At 37.8% G+C, this 23,357-nt stretch overlaps 2 long non-coding RNA genes across 3 annotated transcripts in view; one reads left to right on the forward strand and one right to left on the reverse strand.

Moving 5' to 3' along the window:
• Positions 1-23,357, reverse strand: part of LOC102975512 (uncharacterized) — a 490,990-nt gene that overhangs the window by 381,492 nt on the left and 86,141 nt on the right. The window lies entirely within an intron of this gene.
• On the forward strand, positions 2,607-13,383 carry LOC114487383 (uncharacterized). The gene is made up of 4 exons (XR_008618891.1): positions 2,607-2,734; positions 5,481-5,595; positions 7,996-8,055; positions 10,596-13,383. It is a non-coding gene; the product is annotated as an uncharacterized lncRNA (long non-coding RNA).

Raw genomic sequence — 23,357 nt, forward strand, 5'->3', positions numbered from 1 at the left:
AGGCTCAGCGGCCATGGCTCACGGGCCCAGCCGCTCCGCGGCATGTGGGATCCTCCCAGACCGGGGCGCGAACCCGGTTCCCCTGCATCGGCAGGCGGACGCGCAACCACTGCGCCACCAGGGAAGCCCCGATTTAATGATTTTAAATGCAGCATGAGGTGATTGTTAGTGCTGTGTAGATGTTCCCCACAACAAGGGTCTTAAGAAAATGTTCTCATTTGCTGTACTCCCATACCTCTTTCCTCTCCTCTTACCCATCAGCTTGCAGACTCTGCTTTACAAAAGTCTCCGTATCTTCACACTTTTTCTGACCCCCCCCAGCTCTTTATCTAGGACCACCCTCCCCCTGAATGTTAAGAGGCTCCAAAACAGCCAACCTATTTCCCAATATCCAATCATAACCACCCTTCTCCTGAAAAAGCTCATGATCTGGGAGTGGTGAGTACTGACTGGAGAACTCAGAGCTGTCAAGAATGTAGAAGGTGGAGCAAGTGGATGAATCAAAAGGAAGAATGTCAATAGGATTTATACCTGTATTATTCCTACAATTACATGCTACCAGTGGTTGTAAAACACACCAGTGAATTTGGTTGCAAGTTGAGTTCCTGACACAAAAGTTGAATGGGTGCTGATGGCCGTGATAGTGGCAGTAAACTTGAGTTCCTGGCACTTTATCTTCATTAGGACAGTGGCACAAAGGTAGTCTCTTCATTGTGCCAGTTCTGAAGATAAGTATTGAGTGTTGTTCCTAGATACATAGCCTTGCATCTGATTCTCAAACCCTCCCAAAGATTCTCTGTAATACTATTCTATACATTCGTGGTTTTGGTAAACTATCCAAGATGGATTCTATTGTTTGCAACTAAAACCTCTAATTAATTCTACTTCACAGGGTTGTAAAACTCAAATGAGATGTAACAGATCATTAATTAACATTGGTTGATATTATGATAAACTTTTAAACCTGTGTTCAAAACAAAGGATAATATTTAGTTGTACTAAGCACAGTTGACTCTATTTTACTTTGATAGCTTCTTTGAACAGCACCTTCTATATAATTTATGGGCATTTGAGAAGAGTGAGCTAGATATATATTACATTATTGATTTTACTATGAAGATTCTAACCTAAAAGATATTTAAAACCCTTCGCTAAAGCAAATTCCTAATCAAAGTAATTTTCATCCTGGATTTATTAGTACTCAGCAATCCTTGCAATGTTACCCAGCTGAGTCTCTGAGACACAAGACTCTGAGGACCTTAAGCGCAGACACCATGTATCGCTCATTATTGTACCAACACTGGACCTGAAATAGAGTAGATAATAAATGTTCATTCGAATAAACCAAATTATAACCAGAAGGCCAGTAACCTGAACATGGTATCAATCTCATTCTCTTTGAGTAGAGGCGTTCCATGTATGTGTGAAAAAGCTCACACCAGTCAGTTGGTGTTTCACTTTCCTTGTAGACATTTTAAAAATTCCAAATTAATGAGTAACCTCTCTAATTGTATATAATATAAAAACCCTGGACATGTTATTTTACTGAAAAGAAAAATTTCTTTTAAGCCAAACAATACCTAAAGGTATCCCTCTCCCTTAGGGCTAATTAAGAGGTAATTATACATGTGTAAAACATGCAGCAACTAAAGAACAAAATCTTTATGTGTGGACCATTATTGCTAGCATCTACCTGGACATACCATCAAGAAGGCAGAAATGTCTTTGCAATCATTACTAAAAAATCAAGTTTATTTCTCCTGTGTTAATAGGGATGATTCAAGTGACAAGGCTAACAAACTAGAAGGAGAGAGAGGAATTCTGACTCATCTGTGACATGACCATCCCTTAGATAATAATTCTTGTTCCAAGGGACCTCTGTGCAAATTTACAGAAGTGCATTTGGATACAATTCTGACTAGATGCTCCATGCTGATCTCAACCATAAAACCAGCAAGTCATTGAGTTGGGATATATTATGATTCTCTCTTCTCTTCTCAGTTTCTCTGACACCCCCAATTAGTCATAGAAACTGATCCAAAAGTAAAGGGCCATCCTACATAGATCTTGGTTAAGTAACTTATTTTAAAGATTGTTTGATCTGATCATGAAGAAGAAGAAAGCTTAACTTTATCTCAAACTTTTATCTTTAGAATTTTTTTCCAAGAGAATTACAGTTCTTAGCATACATCCAGGATATGTAAACACTGGCTATCTTTAACATCTCAAATAACAGGAGGCTTCTGGTGTTTACTTCCATTAGGCATCCAGTAGGATGCAGAATATTTCTGACTAAACTCCTGGGAGAATGGAATACTTTATATTTAAAAATAACGATTTGGATTTTTTTTTTCCCTTGGAAGAGATAAAGTCTAAAAGGAGAGGGTTTTTTTTGAAATAAATAAAATCATAGAAGTGAAAGCAGATCAGGTCCCAAATGAGACATTACCAACTGCTATAGACAATGAGTCCTCCCAAAATTCACATGTTGAAACCTAATCTTCACTGGTATTTGGAGGTGGGGCCTTTGGGAGGTGATTAGGTCATGAAGTCAGAGCCCGCATGAATGGGATTAGTGCTCATATGGAAGAGGCCCCAGAGTGTTCCCTCACTCCTTCCTTCTGCCATGTGAGGCCCCAGGGAGAAGATGATCATCTATGAAGCAGAAAGCGGGCCCTTATCAGACTTTGAATCTGCCAACACTTTGAGGTTGAACTTCCAAACTCCAGAACTGGTAGACGTAGTTTTCGTTTTTGTTTTTTAACATCTTTGTTGGAGTATAATTGCTTTACAATGTGTTCGTTTCTGCTGTATAACAAAGTGAATCAACTGTATGCATACGTATATCCCCATATCCCCTCCCTCTTGCGCCTCCCTCCCACCCTCCCTATCCCACCCCTCTAGGTGGTCCCAAAGCACCGAGCTGACCTCCCTGTGCTATGCGGCTGTTTCCCACTAGCTATCTATTTTACATTTGGTAGTGTATATATGTCAATGCTACTTTCTCACTTCGTCCCAGCTTACCCTTCCCCCTCCCCGTGTCCTCAAGTCCATTCTCTACATCTGTGTCTTTATTCCTGGCCTGTCCCTAGGTTCATCAGAACCATTTTTTTTTTTAGATTCCATATATGACATAGATTTTTATTGTTTATAAGCTACCCGGTCTATGGTAATCTATTATAGCAGCCCAAACTGACTAAGATACTGGTCTAGTATCTTTTCCTTATAAACTCAAAGTTTTTTGGACAAATACAGGGATACGTAACTGTAACACAGTTGAGAGATGAACTAAAGGCTTGGGTGAGAACTGCCTCCTTAATATGCTACTAAAAATTGATTGGAGTTGGCAGGCTTCTTTTTAAAACCAGAACCAATCTCAGGGAAGGCTCAAAACCATTAAACATTCACAGTACAGTGCAAATTATTGTACTGCCTTTACTCCAAATATGCTAATATTTTTTCATATTTTGAACTTTTAAAATCAGGGCATATTTATAGTTTGTATGTACTTTTAATAAGTAGTGGTTTTTTCCTCCAACAACAATGCTTCAGCTGCCTCCCCACCAGGTAAAGAGAACTGAGCACCAAACTCTTCCCATTGCTCATAACTGAAGCATAGGTCTGGTGCATTTGACTGGTGAATCCCAGGTGTATCCTAGGTACCAGGAAGGCTGCTGGGGATTTTGGTTCTGACTTCTGGACTAGTAAGACTAGCCTCATAACCTGAGGATTTTTGCAAATATAGAAAGACTAAACAGAAGATGATGCGTAAGCACAAATATGACAAATGTCCAATAAATAGTGATAGGGCAGGACTCACTGTACACTCATCGTTCAGAGAGATTATGTGAAGTAACTAAGATCATAACCAGGGTATGGCAGACTTCCCAGGACATTCCTTTCCTGATTGAACATCAAAACATCCCAAATGAATTCTTCTAAAGTGAACATCCACACACTCGATAGCCAAATGTTAACACTTACAGGCAAAACTGATTTCAGATCCAGTAACTGTGCTCTAACCCAAAGGCAGAGAAAACTGTCAGTGTCTGAGGATGTCACCCCAATTACACGTGACACCACTGCAACATCTCAACCTCTCCCAAAGCCTGCGAGACAGGGGTCTAAGGTGTTGGATAAAGGAAGGATTTTGAACTATAGTCCACTGGATGTTTCTGATAGCTTGTGGCATATTTGATAATTGTGGACACTCAGAACCTCAGTATTAGTGTGTATGGGAATTTTATGTGCTCTACTTAAAACGTGAATTGCAAATGGGCAGGAATCCCATGTTCACACCATTCCAACAGGCATGGGCTATATAATTCTTCCTTGGCAGAGAAGAAAAAAATAAAGCCTCTCTCAGCTGTCACTTATTCTACTTTCCATCCCTTTTTCCTTGTGTCCCAGTTTGCAGGTCGTTTTTGCAGAACCATTTTTAAAACTGACAACAACAACAAAGCGTGCCAATGACTGATATGCCGAGAGAGGATTTCCATACAGCTGCAGGCTTTGTTTGTGCCCTGACACGTACAGGCACCTGTTGTGCATGAGCGTTGAATCATAAGATCTCAGAGGTAGAACAGCCCTCAAAACAATAGAAGTCAGCTACATTCTGTCAGATAAGTAAGGTTGGGAAAATATGAAAGTAGATTTGGAGTCTCTTCTGTTCATCAAATATGGCTACAATTGTTCTCTAAATGACTTAAATGGCAAATGTATTTTTCATCCACAGCAGGGGCGTGGAATATAAAATACGAGTTAATTTCTTAAAAATCTCTCTCTAATAAATATCGCTAAAACTAAAAAAGGGTACTTTCGGTCATGTAGTAATTAAGGAGGCACAGGGACTTTAAAGGGCTTTGATGCTGAGATTCTACTTAATAACACAGTGAAGAGGACTGGTCCATATTATGCAGAATGGCTGTTTTGTTCATCTCTCCTGGCTATGCGTCAATGCAGTACAATTACAATGAAACTAAACTGGAGTCTAGAAATAATTTTTAGATAACTATCCATGACTACCAGTGTCAAATCTCCTGCAAAAGTTACTCCTAGTTGTACCAGCAGGTGCATCTAAAAGTATAAAAACCGTGGAGTGAGCAAGTACTAAAGATGCTAAAAAAGAAAAGCATTCAATTACCTGTGATTCAAGTAACTAAAGGTTACTTAGTTTTCTAAAACTATTGGATTTCTTTTCAATCTAACAGATTCTTTTTAAAAACACAAAACTAATAGAATTCAAAATGTTTGATATAAATTTTAAAAATAAACTGAGTTGCATCCAGGCATTAAACGTGGACTCTTTATTCTGACCCCATGAAAAACAGCTCTAGATTAAACTGGAATATTAAGATTGCCGCCAAGAAGTTTTTGTTCTTAGACATCACTCTATATCTTATCTTGAAAAGTCTATTTCCTTTGTGCCCTCCACTTGTGTCATTTCTTTAATCTACCCTAGATTTTCTATTTCATTATAGGCACCCCACGCTGAAGAATAACAGTGGCAATGATCTATTGAAAAATTTATGAAGTTCAAAAGTGAAGTAAAACAGTAGATAAGAAGGGAAAGTACTATCTCTATTCTACCTATAGGTAATTTGATTTAACTTCTGTTTTGTTTTTTGTTTTTTTTCCAGCAGAAATGGTACTAGATGCCTGGGCACAGTCCATAAAATGTCTTTAAAATTTGTGAGTAGAATCATCTGCAATACATGCAGTCTTTCCATGAGTCCTAAAATTTGAGGTAACACAAACTGATCTTTTGCTATGACCACCTTCTTTAAATTCACTGGCAAAGGAGTGAATTGTAAATGTCTTGAGGTTAAGGAAGGCTTTTTATTATCATTATTTTTCTTTTAGTTAAAAAAAAAATCCCACACTTCACAAAGAACTCAGGATGATGACTTGAGCTGGAGAAAGAACATAGATTATGCCCATTATCACTTGCTTATTAAAATGGAATAACACTGAGAGCTAAGCCAAAGAAGCAAAGAACTCCCAACCACCATTGTTTTTTTTTTTCTTACAGCATTTCTAATGTTCTTACATTTCATTTTCGTGTCCTTATTTTACCTTTTGGTCATTAAAAATATTGGGCTAAACCCCACTGGTAAACCACAGTCTAGGCTGTGTGCCACTGAAAGATTTAATAGAAAGAAAATATCTTACTCATAGTAGAAAAGAAAATAGTCTTTACCCTTATTTATTCTATGGAAATACTATTAGTAAGTTGTAAAGATTTTACAACCAATGAAGAACAAATAACTGCACTAGATGAAATTCAGAACACAAATAGTGGAAGAATATACAACCAAGGAATTAACAGTAGTTACCTCTGGGTGGAGACAATAGGTGTTTTTACTTTTTATTAGTAGAAGTTTCTAATTTTTCAACAAAAGGCATATATTGCTTATGTAAAAAGAATGAACAATAGAAGTCACGTTTAATTTTTAAAACACACAGCCAGACCTTAGTCCACAACAGAACAGAAAAGGGGTCCCTATTCTTTTACTCAATCCTATGGTTTTACAGGATGATCAGGATTTAGGAGAAATTTCACAAATATAAAAGATCAGCTGGAAGTAAATAACAGTGCAGTGGTTAAAGGCATGGGTTTTGAGGTCAGATAGACTTATTTTGGAACTGTACCTCTGCTTCTTACTCTGTGTTTAATTAGGTTTCCTAAGCTCTCTCAACTTTGGTCTTCTGCATTGTACAAAGGAACTAATGATGCCTACGTACAGTTCAAGGTTGCTGTGAGGATTAAATGAGGAAATATAGAACAAGGACTACAACATAATGCAGGCTTAATAAATAATTTTTTAAATGTAATAATAATAGCAATAACAACCATAACATTCTCTAAAATGTATAGTCCATACTGTGCATCAGGCCCTATTCTAAGTGCATTCACAGTTTACCTCATGGAATCAACAACTTTATATGAAGTTAGTCATGCTATTTTCCCATTTTATACTTGAGGGAACCAAGATGCACAGAGACCCAAAGTCCCACGTTCATACCACCATGTTGCACAGTGTCTCTTAAGAGTATCTTTTTTGGTAGTGGATAATAATAATTTATATTTATTGAGTTAGTCATAGGAATCATTTTGGATAATGTGTATAGTATTTTAGAAGCTCAGAAGTTTAGAAATCTTCTGATTCTAAACTTTATGTTAATTGAAACATACCTCAAAGACTATCAATGATTAGGGGTAATAAAAAGGGAAGTTAATTGGAAAGTCTGAAGTTGTGATCGATCCCCTGGAGCATATGTTGGCTTTTCATCTGAGAGCATTTGGGAGTGGGGTTTGTCCTAATTAAGGAAACTAAGCATCTCAGGAGCTATTCCATGGCCCCTCCCTGTGGCATGGCAGGAGACCAGCATTATTTTAGCCTTCGTCCCTAAAGAAGTTTCTTTTTTCTTTTCAGAGTCCCAGAATGCTTCAACAGACTTAATAGCGGTTCCTCTTACAAAAGACATAGTGAGAAAGATCGATAATATGCCTTCCAGAAAAATCTGTTTTTCTTGAGGATAAATGAGTGTTCTGTTTTCTTTAGAATTTTCACTTTCCCTTTTCTAAGAATAAATAACCCCTCACATAATATTCTAAATCATGATCCTCGAGCTTTCTCACTCAAATTCTTGTGAAATATTAAAGAAAACAATCCTATCATATACATATATATTAAGTGAGATAGCTTTTACTGTGAATACACAGAACTAAATTATTTTTTTTGGATTGTATGAGGACTACTGTTATCCTTCACATCAAGTGGGTGCATTTATCTGCTGCTTCTCCCTATGACGCAAAGCCGAATTTCAAGTTTTCTGGAAATATATATAATTTACTTACGAGGGCCTCAGGACAAATTGTATCCACATCTGAGAGCAGTATAATATTGATGATCATTTATGGCAAGAGGTTCTTTTATAAATTGCAAAACATTAATGCTTTGTTTTCATTTACTCCTCTCTCTTGGCATCTAGATGGTGATTGAATTCATAAGCTATTCTACCCTCTGGGCAAGCTTCATCCTGATTTATAAGGTGTGGAACTTTTCGTCAGTTCTGTTCTTTAGGATGTTATTAATCAAAATCTAGAAGGAGATGGCTTAGACTAAGGCCAGAACTCCTAGACTCTAGTTGTAACTCTGCCACTATCAAGGTTATTAGCCTTGGATGAGTTTACATCTCTGGGCCTCAGGTTTTTCAACTGCAAAATAAAAAACAAACAGATGATTTTCCACGGGCCATTTCCAGTTCTAAAATTCTATGGTTTTTAAGAGATGTTTAGTTTTAAGTCTTTCAGTTCATAAAATGAGACAATTGGGAAGCCATCCTGACTCACCAAAGGCATGTAAACATTAAATTTTAACTATTCAGAACACAATAGTCACACATTATCAGTAATGATTATTTGTTCTTATGCATATTTCCCTAAACATATTGCCTAGAAAAATATTATCTATATAATTGCCTGAGGGCAATATGTTATTCAGATGGACACACATCAAACATTCTATTTATGGTGCATAAATTGTAAAAGGAAACCACTTCTTAGCCTCTGCCTTTACCAACATTTCATTTTTAATTAATCAAGTGGTCATTCATTCAGTAAACATTCGATAAGCATTTCTTGAGCATTTATGTGTCATGTGATGTATAGCAGACATTTTTCTATTTACATTATCTATTTAATGTGCCCAGAAATTCTGAGGGCTATTAAACTGAGTATCATATAAGTTAAGTCTGGTTCAAAGATGAAGAGCTGATAAATGGTAGGGCCAGAATCTGGACCCAAATTTGTTGGACGTGTGCTAAATATTCTTGTTTGCCCTCCAGACCCATTCTCTATTCTTTCCACCCTGCCCCCATCCAGGAAGCTGACCTGTATGATTACATCAATGTGCCAACAGGGAAGCCAGAAAGACATACTAGGGAAAGAAGGGAGTGAGGACAGATGAGGTCTTTATGGCTTTGCTTCCTTCCCTTCCGATTCACGTAGGGCTGGCTGTATCCCTTCCCCACACAATTCTTCCTTCCAGGTTATGATCATACTCCTTAGCCTACTGGGTCTAGTGGTGGTAACAGATCCAAGGTACTGCACTTCACATTTTTTTTTTTTTTTTTTTTTTTTGCAGTACGCGGGCCTCTCACTGCTGTGGCCTCTCCCCACCTGGGAAGCCCCTGCACTTCACTTATGATCCCCACCTGGGAAGCCCCTGCACTTCACTTATGATCCCCACCTGGGAAGCCCCTGCACTTCACTTATGATCCCCACCTGGGAAGCCCCTGCACTTCACTTATGATCCCCTATGTTCTTCCCTTGCCTTGGGAAATTGTCCCTTTTTAAACCCGTCTCAGATCATTCTAATTTGAATGTACTATCTCTTTTTTGCTGGGATCCTGACTAACACAGATACCAAATCTCTTTTTACCAAGCCATGCCATTTCACAAGTTAGGATGTAACAACCACGTGAGTTAATCAAGGATTTGAGACCAGATAGCCTCCAACAGTGGCAAGAAGAGCTAGGATTTGAAAGACACTACTGTTGTTCTGTTTCTGTATTTCTCTTATCAATTCACACTTGAAATCAGCAAAGATATAGGACTCAAGGATGACTGATATTCTGGTTTTGCCTCAACATGTTTTGTGTCAGAACAATGCAAACAAACAAATCTAATCCACAGAAGGACTGAATAACAGACCCACTATGAGCTCCAGACATTAAAGGAAAATATTCTTGACAAGCTATGCTTTCAACTGCCCGCACTTCAAGACAGGGTACAGGGTTAAGTTTGAAAGAGAATTACAATACAGGAGGGATTATGTGACATTACAAAAGAAGCACACTAACTCAATTTATGTTGCCTGGAGGTTGACATTAACTCTATAATTTTTTTGTCTCAGAATCTCCTCAATCTGAAAAAACGTAGTGGGAAGAATTTCTACTGATTCTACCAAACAGGCAGAATTCAAGGACTATCGGTGTGCTTACAACCTAGCTGAGGAAGATACCTACACACCAACCTCCTTGTTCGAGTCAATTAGGAAATGAGCCAGGAGGTGCTACAATTTCTTGGCCTAAAGGAAACAAGGGCTGATTAATCTAAATGTTGGTGCAGGAATGGAAAAGACATGCTTAAGCACTGAAAATGTACATCCCTAGCTTGTGAGCTTTTGATCTGGGAATTTAAGTCTCGGTTTCTAGGACTCTGTGGAACCACTGAAATGTTTGAAAAAGCATTTGACTAGAGAGAGACTCCGTGGCATTAACCAGAGCCTCAAAGAGGCCTAAGAACCAAAGTTAATAGGGGAAAATGGGCCATACGTCTGCTTCATTGGCTAGATCAAGGAATACAGATTAGTAGACAGGATTACTTAGATATTACTCTGATTCCATCTACTCATCAGGCAACCCTCTAATTTTTGCTTTAATTTCCCACATAGAGGTTTGGAAAGATACATACTTTAACGTCAATTGTTGCTTTGGCTAAAAATCTCTCACGGATCTGAAATAAATCCCTTAGGTCCTTTTCCTCAAAGCTTGAATTTCCCTGAGTAAGTTATTAATTGAATTTCCAGACCTACTGGACTGGAGGAGTGAACCCAGGAACAATAACAACAACAAAATGAACCTCTGATGTCTTTGAGACCTGTTCTGACCACCAACCGTGACCCTACAACCACAGAGCCTCTCACCACCACAGGATGAACCTGGAGTTTTAATATGTCAACACTGAATCTCAAAGAAGCTCACATATTCTGGTACATATTTCCTTATATATTTATTACTGTTTTCTCACCAGGGAACCAGCAATGACAGATTTAGTGACTATAACTTTTATTCACTTGAAAAACAGAGGTCCTGAGGATAAACTAAAGAATAACGTTTGTTTAGAACGAACAAGGTACTAACTGCTCCTTTCTATCTAGATCAGTGGACTTCATTTTTTGTGCTATGTGGTAGGATGTAATGATATATTTGGTCAGCTTTGTCCCCAAAGAGGTATTGATGTGATTTTTAAGAAGTTATACTCTTCTATTATTATGTTCATGTAAAAGAATTCTCTCTTCAAAGGAAACATTCTAGAAAGAAATCCATTACAATGCTGTGATTAATGTCCTTCACCAAATGCAGGAAAGAGAGTTAAGGCTGTAACTCCAATTCTCTTATGCATGCTGGAAAAGATATTCTATCTCTAGTTCCTATCACAAGATGCTCAGGAGAGCTGCCTTTTAGCACCATTAATACCCAAAAAGGGTACTCTTTCCACAGTCCCCTCTATAGGCCCCAAACTCTCTCAAACTCATCACCCATGACTTCCAAGGCATTAGTCACTTAATGATCTTTATCATCCTTGAGCTGCCTCTACCAAACACTTCTATCTGCTCAGTCACTGTTTAACTGCTGAAATTATCCTCTCTCGGCTCTTCATATCTCTCTGCTCCTTCTCCCTCATCTCCGTTACTGACTACTCAGTGCCTCAGCCTTCCTCTTAAATGTTGTGTTCTCCAAGGTTCCACCCTGGATGATTTTCTCACGCAGAAATCTCATTCAGCACTTCTATGTGGCAACACATCAGTATCTTCACATCAGGCCACTCAGCTAAATACCTAGATCCAGTGCATCTAAATACCAGCCAGTAACCCCTGTGCAGTTACTTCAGACTTACCTGCCCAAGATGGAATTCATCCTCCTCCTCCCTCTCCCCCTGGTCAAACTTGTTCCTTCTTCCGTAATCCTTCTTTAGCTTAATAGTGACACCACCTACCCAGGCATTCAAGTCAGAGGTGACTAACTCTCTCTGAGACCTTTACACAGGTAGTAATATTTGAGCTTCATCCATGAACAAATAGAAATGTACCAGTTTGAAAAGAGTGTGAAAGAATTCCAAGAATGAAACAAGATTTTGAAAAAGTCATTGAGTTGGGCATTTTTCTTTATGTATTCTTTAATATAAAGCTCATTTAAGAAATAAAGGGCAAAGGTGGGAGGAAAGTCACTGAGCCATGAAACAGCATGATGTGCTGTTTAGAGGCTGATAAGAAACCATATTTGTCTGAATTATAGAGAATACAGTAGAAGTTGGCAGGAGATGAAATAGAAGTAAATCAGGATCAGATTGTAAAGGATCTTGTGTATCAACCTAAGGCTCTGTATTTTATTCTATAAGCAATAGGAGGTCTCCTCTGATCCTCAGAGAACTATCTTTTTTAGCAGCACCTTGTAGCTTTCACATTGCCTCTGGTGGCTTCCAAATTTTCATCAGATCTGTCCTGAGCCATTCTTGGGAAACTTATGACTCTCAAAGAATCATTCAGTATTTGTTACTAAAGGTTCATGGGAGCTACGATAGCGTAGTACCTTATAATCTTATAATCTTCTAAATAAGAATACTGTAGTGAACATTTATTGTGTTCGATAACTATCAACCATTTCCCCATCTTTTGGAAACAGAGACTCAGTTTTCCTTTGAGGATCATCTCTCTTCCACTGAAGTCTCTGTGCTTCAAGTGGAGGTGACTCTTTGTCCAGCTTCTGCACCCTTCCCCCCCACCAGCTAGGCCATTGCATCACTCTAGCCACGGTAACTCTTCAAGGATACACATGACTCAACTAAAACAAATGATAGTCCAGATATTTTGTTTGAACTATTTTGGGAGATACTATCTTTTCTATTGAATTTGGGCTTGGGAAGATGTTAAGAGTAGAGCCCACTGGAAACCAGCTTACCCCCACCAAGAACCTAAGGATGAAATCAACATGGAATTTTAAAAACAGCAAGAGATTTTCATAGCTGCGTGTTGAGTGCTGAGGGAGATACAGTGTAGTAAATGCATGACCCCTACCTTCAATAAGCTTGAAATATATCTGAGAAAACAATAATAAGTATACGAATAATACTCAAGTGAAAGAAAGAAACTGAAAAACTACCGTCTCCTATTTACACTACAAGGAAAGTAAGACCAGAGTGTTTGTCTCTTTTCTACTGAGACAAACAGGAGAGCCTGCCAAGCTGCCCAAACTGGAGAAAGGGAGTTTGAAGGAGCATAAATTAGGCATTTAAGCTTTCATTTGTCTCTCAGTTTTTTTACTTATCTCTCCCCATCAGCTCACCTTCTTAAATATTAACGGGTAAAAATATTCTTACCCTTCACCCTGCCCTGACTTTATTGTGAATTGTCTTATAACCATGTTTTTCTGTAGAAAAGGAGAAATGTTGGCATACTAATTTTAAAACAGATTGACAGGCAACAGAAAGTTAGACGGAGAAATGCTCACATGATCAGAGTGCTATCCAGGGACGGTGATGGAAGAAAGATGCTTAAGAAAACTGAAAAAGCAGGAGACAGGCTGACTGGGTGAGATTGAAGAATAGAGATAGACCTTAAGGGAACTGGAGCAGACCAGACTGAAAAACACCAGAACGTAAAATTATCCAGGCATACAGAAAGCACCTAGAGGAGAGATATTATTTATATTTTTTTATAATGCTGAGTGGAATCTAAACAACGGGGAGAAATATAAAATGGAAGTTCCAAAGAGAATTGTTTTGAACTGAACCTAAGTGTAGACCTGAGACCAAAGCACAGAGCTGAAGATCAGAGGACCGTAACTGCCTCCTTCTGTAAAAGCCCCAGCCCTGTTTCTGTCTGGCTCGGGCTGTATCTAGTAATGAGACCATCTGCTCATAATGCTTTTGCTCCGTGTGTGGCTTATGCCCAAAAATCTACACGCCTTCCAGCAAAGTCATTTTTACACTGTACTTGACAGACAGAGCATGTGTTTGTGTTAAAAACACTGCAGGAAATGGGTACTGCGAGGATTCAGAAAAGCCTTGACCTTGGAAGAAGACAGCCATGAACTCTAATGAGGTAATATTAAAAAGCCAGGGGCAGTGGAATGTGGGAGAATCTACTAGAAGCAATTCCTTAGACCCATATCATGCCATGGTAGGCAAGAACGTCTGTTTGGAGTTGCTTTGGGGGAAGACAAAGCACGATGGCCTCATTCTTTGCTTTTTAAATAACTTTATTTTCTTCAGTATTTAGCTAAAACAAGTACATCAAAAATGACTTTTGAAAATCTTAGTGGGAACACCATTGCCAACTGGATAAAGCCCAAATGACTTAACATGATCCTTTACAACCTGACCCCAACTTACTTTGCCATCAACACTATCTCAGGCCATTCACTACCATACATACACAGACTTTTAACAATCCACAAATGTGGCATACCCTTTAATGACTCCACACCATTGGAAGTGTAGTTTGTGCTGCCCAAATATAATTTGCACTCTTTCCAAAATGAATCAAGGAAAAGTAAATTTGCCCAAGATCAGACAAATGTTGAGTGTTTGACATGATAATAAGACACTAGAGATGACAAAAAAAATCATCAAAAGGAATAGTCATAACGTTTGAATGGAAATGCTTAGGCAGGAGATCCTATGCCATGGTTCCTACATAGTATTTCCTATGTCGAGAGAACTGAACTTTGGCATGATGATATCAGCCTATATGAAGGGATATTTTAAGAAATACCCCAATGGAATGTGTCCTTCATCATGTTTAGTCTGAGCATCTTACAAAGGACATTATCTGTCACATTAGTCAAGGTTCTACTGACAGGGATCCTTCACAGAAAGTTCTTTCTGGTGTTCAGCATCAGAAACACTTGCTCTTCACCCAGAAAGCTGAATTGACTTTGCCCTACAGAAACTGAGGCCCTCGTGAGAAGCAAAAGTTAGATCTCTGCATTAGCAACTAGAAAGATTAGAAGCAAATTTGGGGCCCATCGTCTGTAAGTATAAGGGACTCTATGGCAGAGAGTTTACCATAGAGTTTGCCATTCTGACTCTAGGAATCGGCGAACTTTTTATAAAGGGCCAGATAGTAAATATTTCCATCTCTGCGGGCCATACTGACTGTATCATAACTAGTCAACTCTGCCATTGTAGTGTGAAACCAGCCATAGACAATGAACAAAGAGTAGGTGTGACTGTATTCCAATAAAACTTTATTTACAAAAACAGGCTGAGTTTAGCCCCCTGGCTGTAGTCTGTTGACTCTGCTCTATGGCATGCTTTTGTAACAAAGTCTTAATCATGATTCTGTTTAATTCCTTTAACTCACTTTTCTCCTTGTTCTTTCTTACTCTCTTATATTTATGTTATACGGCTATGGTTATGTAATTGTGCTGCCTTTCTGGTATTTTCTGAAACCAAATGAGTAATAAATACTTAAATAAAAATTTTAAAATTAACTGCTTATAGGCTTGCTTTGTGGTTATATTCAAGTAAGAAAGGACATTTGCCAAAGTTAATAGGGCAATGAAACATGTCAGATGGAATGGATTATATTAAGATATCAAAAAGTTAGACAGTAAGATTTTATTTTTAATTTTTTCCTCTGGGTATACCTCTAAGGAAAAAAGGCAGAGAAGGAGGTCAAAAGAGAGGTCATGACTAGGTAAGAAAGTAGGGAAGTTTGGTCTACTGGAGGTTGACAGTAGACCATTTTTCTTCTGAGCCCTTATTTCTCAGGTAGTGATATTTATAGCTTTCTGACTTTTACCAGAGTTTTTTTATATTTCATGAAATCCACTTATAATCGTGCTGTGTTCCACATGTTTACTCCCACTGTGTTACTGTTCACACATCTCTGTCCTAAACCCCTTAAAATTGATTCACTTAATACATATTAAATATTAATAAACACTAATATTATTATATACCAGGTGCTATTCCAGAACCATGCATATAACTGTGAAGAAAAGAGACAAGGTCCCTACCCTTATGGCATTTGTTTCCAAACAGAGAGAAACCATGAAGAAATAAACAAATAAATAAATCTGGTGGGAAAAGGGGGTATTGAGTGATAACAAAGCAAGAGGAAAGAGAGTGATTGAACTGCTATTTTATATTGGGGTAGATACCTGAATGAAGCATTGGAGCAAGCCAAGCAGGTACCTGAGGGAAGAGAATCCTAAAGAAGGGAACAGAAAGTGCAAAGTTGAAAGGCTCTGAGGTAGAAGGAAACCAGAGTGGCTGGAGTAGAGTGAGCGAGGGGCAGAGTAGTATGCAGTGAAGTCAGAGAGGGAATACAGGATTAGATTTCACAGGGGCTCAAAAGCCCCTGTTAGGAATTTGGGTTTTATTCTGTGGGTTATGGAAAAACCAATGGAAGTTTTTGACCAGAGAAATAACATGATCTGATTTATATTTCAGAGGGAGTAAAACCAAGCAGGACCTTGTGGGGCTCCTCGGCATGGGAAGCCTCCATGACCTTCCCTGAGTCCCAAAGGGCAGATTCAAACAGTTGCTAAACAGGGAAGGGAGGGGACACAGAGACAGATGAGGAGCAGCCAAGAAACAATAGTGCAGCCTTGGGGCAGGGTCCTGGTTCTGCCTTAAGGTACACACATAACAATATCTTTGAGCTCTTTATAGAGGTGTCAGCATTCTTCATTCCAGAGAAGACCACCTGAGGCCAGATTAAAGGAACCAGAGAAGCACATCAAGAGTTTACCTGAGACCAGATTAAAGGACCCTGTGCACACCCTGATCTTATCAGCAACCCCACCCTTGAACCATTGCTATAAAAACTTCTCAGTGATTCCTCCCAGGTCGGGACACACAGTGTTTCAGGGCATGAGCCCACTGGGTCCCCCTTTGCCTAGCAAAGCAATAAAGCTATTCTTTTCTACTTCACCCAAAACTCTGTCTCCAAGATTCGATTCGGCACCTGTGCACAGAGGCCGAGCTTTCAGCATCAGGCTTTCGGCGTGAGTGCTATGTAGAGAGTATATAGGAGGGCCAAAGGTGAAAACAGAAAGACTGATTAAGAGACTCGAAGTTATCCAGGCAAAAGAGAATGGTGCCTGAATCAGAGTGACAGTAGAAGAGGTCATTTTTATTTATCTGAAAGAAGTGTTCTGACAGAGTTTGCTGACTCATTGGATGTGGGCATATGCAAAAAAGAAAAGAGTAAAAAATGACTGAGGTTTTTGATCAGGGAAAATGGGGGAATGAATTTTCCACTTATCAAGATATAGAATACTAGGATGTAATAGGGTTGGGAAGAAAACTCAGGTATCTATTTTAAACTTATTAAGTGTGAGGTGGCTAATCAGACATCCAAGTAGGGATGTTTGCTATATAGTTGGTTATCTGAGTCCAGGGTTCAGAGGAAAGGTATGCACTAGAAATATAAATTTGGGCATGGTCAACATATAGATGATATTCAAAGCCACAGGCTGGGAGAGATCATCATGGGAGTGAGTGCAATTAGGGAAATATAGTTAGAGTGTAGTCTGAAAACTAAACTTTGGGGTCCTCCAAATTTAAGAAGCTTGAGATGAATATGAGGAATTTAATAAGGGAGAATAAAAGACAGGAACCAGTGAAGTAGGAGGAAAATGGGGAAGAGTAGACTTCTAGAAATCTAATGTAAAAAATGTTCCAAAAAATGAAGGCATAATCACCAGTGTCGAGTGAAGCTGATAAGTCAAGGAAGATAAGAACTGAGAGGTGACCTTTGATTTTGGCAATATAAAGCCCACTGATCTATTTCATTAGAGCGGTGAGGGATAAAAGCTTGTTTGAAGTCGATTCAAGGATGGGAAAAGATAAATTGGAGATAATGGGCATGGAAAATTTTTCTTGAAATTCTGCTTCTCAAAAGGGAAGCAGAGAAATAGACAGTAGCTAGAAGGGGACAAAATCCATAGAACTCAATATAAAGACAGGTTATATACAGTAAATACAAAGGTAGGTCATGTAGGAAAAACTGTTTGCCATCCTTTGTGCTCAACCTCCCCTTTTTTAGTTCTTTTCTCTCTCTCTTTATCTCCATGATACAAATCCTACCATCTTCAAAACCTGCCTGGATATCCAGGGTCCTGAACAGCCTCTCTATGCTTTGCTGTATCAAAGCTCTCAGGAATAGAAGGATGAATCCATTCTACTAAGTGGCATGGGTCTTAATAGGACTACATGTGTCTGCACTGGCAGATGCTTTGTATTTCTGACACTGATCAGTAATCCTCAACTAAAATGATGGATTCAAAATAGATGATATCTAAACTCATCACAGGTCTGCCACCATCTCTACCTTCCCCTTCAACCCCACTGTAAAATGCTATGATACAATGAATGAAATCACTAATTTGGAAACCAGACAAAAGATGAAAAGGCATTTTGGATCCCAGATATTCTTTTCTTATACTATTGTAACATGTGCGGGTTTATTCTGAAAAGTGCATCAGTATTAGAAGCAACCAAGGTGTCCTTCAGTGAATGGATGAATAAATGATGGTGCACCCAGACCATGGAATATTAGTCAGCACTCAAAATAAAGGCACTTTTATGCCATGCAAAGACATGGAGGAACTTTAAATGCATGTTATTAAGGGGAACAAGTCAATCTGAAAAGGCCATATACTATATGATTCCAACAATGTGACATTCTGAAAAAGGCAAAATTATGGAGACAATAAAAAGATCAGTAGTTTCCAGGAGTGAGGTCGAGGGAGAGAGCAACAGGCGGAGCACAGAGGATTTCTGGGACAGTGAAAATACTCTGTATGACATTATTATAATGGATATGTCATTATACATGTGTCCCAACCCACAGAATGTACAACACCAAAAGTGAACCCTAAGGTAAACTGTGGTCACTGTAGGTTTATCTTTGGTAAAAATGTACCACTCTGGCAAGTGATGTTGTTAATGGGGGAAGCTATGCATGGGTGGGGGCAGGGGACATATGAGAAAACCCTGTACCCACCTCTCAATTTCATTCTAAACCTAAAACTGCTGTTAAAAAAAAAAAAAGTCTTTAAAAAATAAAAGGACATCAATAATGAGTGACCCAAGAGAATTGATGTTGACCTTAACTTTTTAACTTCACGTGTATTTTTCTACTAAATGTTTCTGGCTTTTTTTTATATGTAACCATTGTGCTAAGCACTGTGGGGAGAACAGAGGAAAAAACAAAGAATGAATGAGACAACTGTATCTAAATTTAAAAGAGATTATTCTACTCTCCTTTATCCATGATTTTAGTTAATTTTAGAACTTTAGATATTCCTAGATCATAACTGTTTGCATCAACTAAGTGTCTTTAACACAAGCCACTTTACTAATCCTCTGAATTTGGAAAAACATAGGGAAATTCTCCACAGCTACTTTTGTATTGGTATAGGCATGGTAACAAAGAATAGGTCTTCAGAGGTAAAGCTGAAATATTTTTTAACTACTGCTATTCCACCTGATTTTGTGGTAATATTTGAACTTGTATAGTGGTGTTTAAACATCAAATCTAATAAAAGCTAATAATTCAGAGGAAAGTAAAGTGGACTACCCCTCTGTAATAGCTGTCAATTGACAATAGGCAGGTTCTCCTATGGTCATATTAGCACCTTAAAATGAAGAGAAATGCTGAAAGTACACTATGCTATACTAACATCAAAACATGCCACTGTTTATATTTTTAAGTAGCAAGCTTTCTATGATACAAAAAAAAAAACCCAGCAGAGTCATTTGCAAGTTTTTAACGTGAGCTTTTATTACCTTCTGCTGCTTATTATGGTACTATCTCTATTGTATTTTTATATTTGAAAATCAAGACCCTTTATATGCCTGATTTGAATTAGGTAAATGAAATGCAAGCTCACCCAAGGCCCTCTTCCCCAGTCAGAACTGGAGTGCTCCAGTGTAGATTAAAATGTGAGAAAAAATGGTAAATGAAAAACTCTTGATGAATGAAGTAAAATTTAATCACAGTTATATAGCAAAGGCCTACTTCAAATAGGAGTGTATGTCTTAACTATTTTTAAAAATTAATAGGATATACAGAGAAAAAAAAGCATTGAGTAAGCTCTGCTTAAGTTTGTGTCTGAACATATGTGCCCTTTCAGAGAAAGACTGGAAATAAAAATGGGAATGCTAATACAAAATATTTCATAAGAGACAAAATTATTTCAAAGTAGACAGTTTAAGAACTCCCTCACTCTCAATCAGCCAGTATTTACTGAGTGATTAGGAACTCAGGCCTCCTAGGAGACCCCTGAGAGCATAAGGAAGAATCCTACCTTCAAGGAGCTTACAGTCTAATCCAGATGACAAGTTTCCTATCCAGTGTGCTACTTCCAAATAATAGACATTGTGATGAAATGACATTCATTACATCACTTTTTTGCTCGGCATCTTTCGGCAACTATTTCTATCACACCAAATCCAGATGTATTTTCTGGTCCATTTAAGATCTTACTGTTCTCCTACGTTTACCTCACAACCCTGATTGATTTTAGTGCTACTTTCTTAATTAAGCAAATCTTTTTAGTTCTACATGCATGCACACACACACACGATGCTTGCCCCCTGACCCCCTGACTGTCTTGGGTGGAGGACGCTGAGCAGTGGGGATGGTAAGAGATCTGTAGGTATGAGTGAGGTCTAAGAAACAACCACCCCAATGTAGCTGACAGAAAACAAGGACCAGACCCCTAAGCGATGACTAGCAACAGAGAATGGGAAGACTGGAACAGGTAGCCTTAGAAGGGATAAAGCCTGTTAAGGTGTCCACTACAAGCTCATGCTAGGGAAGGAGCCATGAAGGTTACCTTATTTTCAATGGGAAACACTACCTCTCCCACTGACATCCCTCTAGACTCCTAGTTCTCATTTCCCTGCCTTTGCACGTGATGCCCAGAACTCACCACCTCCAGGAAACTCCCCAACTCCACTCTGATGTTCCACTATGTCCCTTGCACTTATATCTATTTCAAGGTGTACGTGTCTGCCTGATGATGAGACTGTAGGCAATCAGAGGGCAATACACTACCCTACATAAAATTTTCACATTTGCTCCAACATACAGGAACAGATGGTACTGAAAGAATGCCTGTTGAATGTATGAATTACAGACATTTTAGCCCCCAACACCGATGTTATAATTGTTAAGAATGTGAATTGCATGGTTTACTTTACCTCTTTTGATGGTGAGATATGTATTTCATTTTCTTACAGCATAATATCATTGATGTTTTATAAAGTTGAATGAAGTTCCTCCTTGTTGTGCAGCCCCTTAATGCATATTAGAGTGAAGAGCATTAGTCACTTTCCCTGGCCAGTAGTATTAAATAAAAGGGCCGAACAATTCATAGTTTGTGAGTAACTGCTTCTTGGCTATTTGTCCAGTTTCTTCATGGTGATGGTAATTTATAATGTGAGAAAGTTCTTTACAAAGCACTTTGAAAGAGAAAAACTCTTTCCTGGTCTTATATATTGTACATGTCCTGACTGTATGTGCCTTGTAAGATATTAATACCACATTCAAATATAGCTTTCAAGGAATTTTTCCTTAATGAAATTTTAATTTGTTAATTCCAAATCCACAAGAATTGGGTGTTTTTATTGGTAATAAAAGCATGGGTTGAATTGTGACTTTATTTGGAAATCTCATTCTTCATAGTCAGATTATATTTGTCTTCAAATTTCCTAAAATCATCCACTCTACCATGCATATGTAAAATGCTGTACAAACAATCCCTTGTCATTTTCAAAGCCAGTCACTGCACTGTCCTCCAAGAGAAAAAAAAAATGTGAACTTAGGTTAAGATACTTTACGCCATTCAGAAGTAAAAGAATGTTAATTTCAAAATATCCCGCAGTGCAGATTTTGTATTAGGTCAGGTACATGTTTTTACCTATAAATCATCCTGAAGTAATGAGCTTTTACTGCACAGTTAAATGTCATTTCAGTTTAAGTTTTTCGGGGTTTTTGTTGTTGTTTGTTTTTGGTTTTCTACTTTACTTTCAGTAGGTGCATTATTTCCAGTGGCTTTTTCAAAATCCAGTTTTTTGCTACCGGAGTTGTAGTCTCTAAGTCCTTTAGAAATCTCTGAATTGTTTACTCTTCAATGCATTTTTAATATAGAAATAGGCAAACTTTAATTTTTCTCACATCTTTACCTCATGTAGCTAGAAATTAAGTGACAATGATGATGGCCATTTTGCTTTTGCTTTCTCTTTTCCATTTGAAACCCCAAAATAGATGAGTTTTAATTTTTTGTTTTTCCTAATCTGGACAAGTTCAAACAACATCATTTTTTTCCCACTGTTTTTATTATATGGTACTGCCATCTATGGGTCCTACTCATAGAATAATTTTGGTTTGGGGTTTAAAAAAAATTAGGATTTGGAACCGAAAAGACCATATAGTCCTCATCTTTCATTTATGGATAAGAAATTTAAGACCCTAAGTGGCTAAATAACTACAATATAGGAACATGGCTAGTTGCTAATAAAGGGTGAATTATCACCTATACTTAATATTTTATACCTATACAAGTGATTTTAAATTTATATTGTTTTTGCCTCTTGTACAACTTGAACAAGCAAAAATACCTCTCAATCCTAACATTTGAAGATGGATTGTTTTTATAAGTGAGGTAAATATGAGCTATTTTAAATATATAAACATCTAACCACCTAACCATCCCTATTTTAATTAATTTGTGTATTTGTTTTGAGGATTTTTTTAAAGAACAAGGCAAAACCTCTGTATTTAAGAAAGTTTTAAAATTCACTATGTTAAGGAGAAATTTGCATACAAAATTACGGTGTTATTTAGAGGTCTAAGGAATAAGATTCAACGTAATTTTAAATATCTTTGTAGTAATCGCCAAACACAAGGGGATTGAGAGAACAAAAACAAAAGTGGTACTTTTATATCTGACAGTAATTGCAAAAATATTTTGAAAGTTTAATAACAAGAAAATCCAGTGGGAAATTCACGAATTTTATATTTCTTCCAAAAAAGTTCACAGTTAATAAAACACATTGGAGTATAATGATTTTTTAATCTTTGTTTTTTTGGTGTTCAATTTAACATGCCAACATTTTATTAATAATTTTTGCAACAATACACATAAATGAGATTGGTCTCTGGTTTTCTTTTTATTCAGGCTTGGCAAGTTTTGGAGTCAAGGTTATGCTTAAAATGAATTGGGAAACTTTTATCTTTTTCTATGCTGCACACAGTTTAAATTGGAAGTGTACATAATGTATTCCAAAGCCTGCCCTCATTTTAGGTCATCATGCTGGTTTTTCCTTCACTGGCTTCTCAGGATTTCTGGAAATTATTACTATACCCTGAATACGTTTCAGGTTCTATGCAATATGTTTTTGTTTTGTTTTGTTATACAGCTTTATTGAAGTATAATTGATACACAAAATGCTACATGTATTTAATGTATACAATTTGATGTTTAGACATATGCATATACCCATGATATCACCATTATAAAATTAATAAACATATCCATCACCTCCA

The sequence above is a fragment of the Physeter macrocephalus genome, chromosome 12 (assembly GCF_002837175.3).
Source record: "Physeter macrocephalus isolate SW-GA chromosome 12, ASM283717v5, whole genome shotgun sequence".
NCBI lineage: Eukaryota > Metazoa > Chordata > Mammalia > Artiodactyla > Physeteridae > Physeter > Physeter macrocephalus.